This window comes from Tupaia chinensis, unplaced genomic scaffold (assembly GCF_000334495.1).
Source record: "Tupaia chinensis unplaced genomic scaffold, TupChi_1.0 Scaffold145814_1, whole genome shotgun sequence".
Classification (NCBI taxonomy): Eukaryota; Metazoa; Chordata; class Mammalia; order Scandentia; family Tupaiidae; genus Tupaia; species Tupaia belangeri.
The window spans coordinates 1,773,692-1,780,586 of NW_006205672.1; positions in this window are offsets into that span (position 1 = coordinate 1,773,692).

Genomic DNA, 6,895 nt, shown 5'->3' on the forward strand with positions numbered 1-6,895 from the left:
TCTGGATCCAGGACTCAAGCTGTATAGTTGGTCGTGTGGAATCCGGTCACCTTAATCTCCAGGCCATATGCTGGCCCCCAAACCATTCATTTTTAGTTGTATTTTAGATGAGATTTTATTGAGAAAGAGGCTTTGAAAAATGTTAATGGGCAGAGAAGAGGGCTGTGGGGAGCATAGCAGGCTGAGGTTTGGGGTGAGTAAAGAGAGGGCTGTGTGGGTAAATGGCGAGGGCTGTGGTGGCTCATGTATAGATTTACATTTCTAAATTTCTTTCATAAGAACAAGATTAACTCACATTTATGGAGCTTTACCATATTCAGCGCTTTACACTCAATACCTTTATTATGCCCATTTTGCAGATATTGAATGGCTTGCCCAAGGAAACCTCGATGGTAAGTGGCTGAGCCAGGACTCAGATCAGGCTTTTTTTGTTTTTGTTTTTGTTTTTGTTTTTTTCATCTCCTTTTCCAAATTTATTATTATTACGTTATCTTATGAAACATTTCAAGTATATAAAAGCAAATTAGTATTGTGAAGCCCCACATACTCTTCATCCAACTCCAGTAGTTATCAATGTCCTATCAGTTTTGCTTCATTCATCCACTCCCCATTTAAAATGTTTTAAATCATTTATTAATATTATGAATAAATAAAATAATATCAAAAAATATTAAAGGAAATTCCAGATATAATTTCATTCATGAATATTTTATTATGCATCCCTAACTATATGAGGAATATTTAAAAAGTAACTACTGTGCCATTAACACACTTAACAAAATTGACAATTGTTTCCTTTTTTTTTTAATTCTATTTTTCTACAAACTTTTTTTTTTTTGGAGAGGTTTTTGCTACAGGGCGTGTGCGCTTGCCAGACAGACAGAGAGAGACAGAGAGACAGAAAGCGAGAAATCACCCCCCAGGGGGGATGGCCATGCTGCAATCCCTTCTCCTCCATTCTCCCCTGGGATCTTGGGCATGCACGCACATGCGCCCGGCGTGAGTTTAAGCCACCAGGTCCAGGATTTGAACCGTTGTCGACCATGTGGGAGTCCAGCAACATAACCATTACGCTAATTGCTGGTCCCGGCAGTTGTTTCTTGATGTTATTTAATAAATATTTACTCCATTTAAAGATTTCTCAGTTTGGGACCAGCAGATGGCGTAGTGGTTACAGATTTCTTTTTTCTTATCATTAATTTTGTGAATAAATTATCTGTCCAGTAGACTGTCCTATACCCTGGATTTGACTGAATGTTTCCTCTTTCTGAGTCCAAAGTCATAGTCCTCTCATCTCCTATAACATACTCATACTGAAACATGGAGTGGTTCCTTTGGCAACATTTTTATGAATTCACAGGAAAGGTGATATTGTAGATATCAAGGGAATGGATACTGTACAAAAAGGAATGCCAGACAAAACTGAAGAGTCTACAATGTTACCCAGCATGCTGTGAGCATTGTTGTAAATAAGTTAAGGACAAGATTCTTGCCAAGAGAATTAATGTGCCTATTGAGCATATTAAGCATTCTGAGAGCAGAGAGGTAGGACACAGGACCCTAAAAATATAGTTAGGTGGGGCCAGCAGGTAGCATAGTGGTTAGGGGCACTGGATTTGCACATGGCCAACTGTGATTTGAGTCCCAGACCTGGCAGCTAGCTAGCTAGCTTTCTTGCTTTCTTTCTTTCTTACTTTCTTTCTTTCTTACTTTCTTTCTTTCTTACTTTCTTTCTTTCTTACTTTCTTTCTTTCTTACTTTCTTTCTTTCTTTCTCTGTCCCTCTCTGGTCAAATTTAAATAAGTAAATAAATACAGTTAAATAAAATATTCTTAAAATAGATAGATAGATAGATATAGATATTGTTAGGGTATAGACCCAAAATGGAATCACAAAATGGTTATGTTTTTTATTCTTTTAAGAACAATTTAATTTTACTTGTTATTATTTCTTGAGAGGCTTTTGCTATAAGACGCATGCACTTGCTAGAAAGACAGAGGCAGAGAGAAAGAACACAAGAAATCATACCCCAGGAGGGATGACCATGCCACAATTCCTTCTTCTCCATCCTCTGCTTGGGATCTTGGGCATGCACGCACATGTGCCTGGCATGAATTTAAGCGGCCAGGTCTGGACTTGAACCAGGGTCAACTATGTGGGAGTCCAATGATGTAACCATTGTGCAATCTGCTGGTTCCCTTGTTATTATTTTTTAATTTGATCAGAGAGAAGAAGGGAAAATGAAAAAGCAAACCATCAGGTCTGGGACTTGTACTGTGGCCAGCTATATGGGAGTCCAGGACCTTAACCATCACACCACCTGCTGGCCCCCAAAATGTCCAAGTCTTAAGATGGAGATACAGCAGCTCAAGAGAGACTACTTGCAACAGTAGCTTGGTCATTAACCTAGGCAGCATGACCTAAAACAAAGGCTTTTTTTTCCAGGTCCCACCACATTCCGTGAAGGACATAAGATAATGGTTTGTATGGCCCATAACTTTTAGACAACGAATCTCCTAACCATCATACCCACTCCAAAATTAAGAGAAATAACCATTCCCATTTAGCATGCAATTCCCCACCACGAGGGGAACACATGCACAAAAGATCAAGCCCAGTCAAAGCCCCTCTGACCCCAGATAACCCCTCTACCTCTCCTTTCCCCACCCCAGCTCCTCTTCGGCAGTCCATTTTTCCGGGACCTACTCCCTGCTTGGGAACTCTGTTCTTCCTTCCCTCTCTTAATAAACTGTGCTTATGGGACCAGCAGATATTTTAATGGTTACATTGCTGGACTCCCACGTAGTCAACCGTGGTTCAAGTCCTGGACCCACTGGCTCAAAACTCACACTGGGTGCATGTGTGTGTGTGTGTGTTCAAAATCCCAAGAGGAGAATGGAGGAGAAGGGATTGCTGCATGGTCATCCTCTCTGGGGTGTGTGTGTGTGCGCGCGATTTCTTGCATTCTGTCTCTCTGTCTCTCCAGCAAGCACATGTACCCTGTAGCAAAAAATCTCTCTTCAAACAAACAAACAAGAAAAACTCTGCTTGCTATCCCCTCTCTATACCCTCTTCTCTAATTCTTTGTGAACATGAGACAAGAACCTGTGTCCTGCTGTGGGTGCTGGGCCTGTTTCACCCCTGCACTGCCACATCCCTGCATCACTAAAACTTGTGAAAGAGAATGACCAGAAAAAGGATACCAAAGAGGAAGGTACCTGGTTCATCTGAAGTGCCAGCCTGCTTCACCAAGAGCACACTTTGTGAGAACCAATGGAAAGGAGCCTGAACTTCTGGAACCTATTCCTTGTGAATTCATGGTGTAATAGGTGTTAAAAACAAACAAACAAACAAACAAACAACCTCTGAGGCCGGCAGGTAGCATGGTGGTTATAGGCGCTGGACTCCCACATGGCTGACCACAGTTCAAGTCTCAGGCCTGGTGGCTTGCTTTCTCACTTTGCCTCTCTCTCTCTCGCTGTCTCTGATCAAACTAGAAAATAATAATAATAGTAAATAAAGTTAAATAAAATAATTAAAAATAAACTCTGAACTATAAAAGTGTTTTTCTTAACTGAGTAGAATTGTAGTACTTCCTCTCCCACAGAACATTTTAATTGGGCTCTGTCTAATTCCTTTTACAGTATCTTTTTTTTTTTTTGGAGAGTTTTGTTGTTTTTTTTTTTTCCGCTATAGGGCGCGTGTGCTTGCCAGACAGACAGAGACATAGAGACAGAAAGCAAGAAATCACCCCCCAGGGGGGTGGTCACGCTGCAATCCCTTCTCCTCCATTCTCCTCTCGGGATCTTGGGCATGCACGCACACGTGCCTGGCGTGAGTTTTAAGCCACCAGGTCCAGGACGTGAACCGCAGTCGACTACTTAGGAGTCCAGCGACATAGCCATTACATTAACTGCTGGTTCTCCTTTTGCAGTATCTTTATTCACATTTAATGTTTTTCTAGTTGTAAATTTAAGGTGGGCTTATTATGCAAGAAATAAACTTAGTTGGATAGGAAAGAAAAAAGCCTCTATAAGTCATCAACAGGCTTTATATTATTTATGAACTGAGTTTGTCAAGGACTGCAGGAATCTAGTCCTTCCTGTTGGTGTGTTTACAACCTGCAAGCTTTGTCTCCTAAGGCATTCTCTATATATAGGTTTGATAGGGTAAAGATGCTGTGCTTTTGCAGATGAAAAGATCTTACATATAAAAATTGGGACTAGCAGTTGGTGTAATGGCTATGTTGCTGAACTCCCATGTAGTCAACCGCAGTTTAAGTCCCAGACCCGGTGGCTTAAACTCACACTGGGCACGTGTGCGTGTGTGCCCAAGATTCTGAGAGGAGAATGGAGGAGAAGGGATTGCGGCATGGCCATCCCCCCTGGGGAGTGATTTCTTGCTTTCCGGCTCTCTGTCTCTCTGTCTTCTGGTGAGCGTACATGCCCTATGGCAAAAACCTCTCCCTCACTCCCCCAAAAAAGTAAGAAATTAACTGGAAAACTATTAGAACTATTAAAATGAGCTCAGGAAAGTTGCAGGACATAAAACATAAAAGAACAACTTTGTTTCTGTACAATAGTAATGAATAAATGAAATTACAAAAACACCATTTATGATAGCATCGCAAAAAATATAATACTTGGGAATATATTTCACAAAGCAAGTGTAAAACCTGTCTTCTGAAATCTATAAAATGTTACTGAAATAAATAAAGAAGACCTAAATAAAGAAGAAGACAACCCAGCATTATGAATTGGAAGATACTATTGTTAGGATGGCAGTGCTCCCCAATTTGATTGACACAGTCCATATCAAAATCTAAGCTGTGTTCTTTGCAGAAATTGGCAAGCTGACCCTAAAATTCATATGGATATTCAAGGAATTCAGAACAGTCAAAGTGATCTTGAAAAATAATGCAGTTGGAGGATTCATATTCCCAATTTCAAAGCATATTACAAACCAGCGAAAGAGTTCAGCCTGAAGATAGTTGTAGAGATTAATGAAATAGAAGTAGGAGTATAGAAACAAACGTTTCCATCTATGTCCAGTTTACATGGGTTGCCAAGACAATTTAGTTTGAGAAAAAGTCTTCAACAAATCATACTGGGACAACTGCATAACCACATGCAAATGAATGAAGTTTAAACACTATCCCACACCATATACAAAAATTAATTTAAAAAGATTTGAAAACCTGAAGGTAACAGCTAAAACGATACCAACTCTTAGGAGGAAACAGGGCTAAATCGTCCTGACTTTGGATTAGGGATTGGCTTTTTAGAAAAGCACCAACAACAGAAGAAAAAAAAAATGGATAAATTGGAATTCTATCAAAATGAAAAATATGGACCAGCCTTGTAGCCTAGGGGTTAAAGGAACCAGATCCCACATGACTGACTGTGGTTCGAATCTTGATCCTGACAGCTTGGAAAACACACCAGGCATGTCCCAAACCCCAACAGGAGAGAAAAATAGGTTGTCGCATTTGCAGAGAAAAACAGAATACTATGTCATGATTTTCCCAATGACCTAATAGAAGAGAAGGAATTGCAGCATGACGACACCCCATCACAGGGTGCTTTTCTCCCTCTCTCTTGGTCTCTGTCTGTCTCTGGAGAGTACATTTGATTGCCCTCTGGCAATTAAAAAATTAAACATTTTTGTGCATCAAAAGACACTATTAAAGAGACTGGAAGGACAACTCTGGTGAGTGTACATGCCCTCTAGCAAAAAATAAAAATGAAATAAAGTAACCAGAAGAACAGATTTAAAATGTGCATATCATCAAACCCAGTTTTATAAGCTTGATGATATGCACATTTGATGAATGTTGGAAAGGGTGCATATGTTTATTGCTTCTATTTGATTATTACACATTGTAAACATGTTCTGAGAAACCACACTTATCTGACAAGGTATCTACAAATCATATATCTAACGAAGGGTTAACATCCATGACCTATAAAGAACTCTTACAACTCAACAGCAAGAAATGCCAAAGGACTTGAATAGACCTTTTCCTCAAAAAAGTTGTACAAGTGGTCAATAAGTATGTGAATATAGGCTCAACCTCAGTAGCCACTAGGGAAATAAAAACCAAACCACAACTTCATAGTCATTAGGCTGGCAATTACCAAAAATCTCACAAGTATGGAATATAACAAGTGTTGATGACAGAGAAAGGGGAGCACTTGGTCATTGTTGGTGGGAATGTAAAGTTGTACCGTGTCTGTGGAAAACAGTTTGATCATTTCCCCCAAATGTTAAACATGGAACTAGCGTATGATTCAGGAATTCCACCCCAAGTCAGATTCAAAATAATCAACAGCAATGATTCAAACAGATACTTGTACATCATTGTTCTTAACAGCATTATTTGTAATAGCCAAAGGCAGAAACAACCCAAGTGTCCATCAACAAACAAATATGTGTGGTAATAGTCCAATAGTGGAATATTATTTATTTATTTTGGAGAGGTTTTTGCTATAGGGCACGTGCGCTCGCCAGAAAGACAGAGAGATAGAAAGCAAGAAATCACCCCCCAGGGGAGATGGCCATGCTGCAATCCCTTCTCCTCCATTCTCCTCTCAGGATCTTGGGCATACACGCACACGTACCTGGTTTAAGCCACTGGGTCTGGGACTTGAACCGCAGTCGACTACGTGGGGGTCCAGCGACATAGCTATTATGCTAATTGCTGGTCCCAATAGTGGAATATTATTGAGCCATTAAAAAAATGAAGTTTTCTATGGCCTCACATTTGTAATTCTCTGTTTCCTTTCCTTTTTATTTTTTTAACAATAGCTATTTTAGGGGCCAGCAGATGTCATAGTTATTTTGTTGGAATCCTACATGGCCTACTGTGGTTCAAGTCCCAGACCCAGTGGCTTAA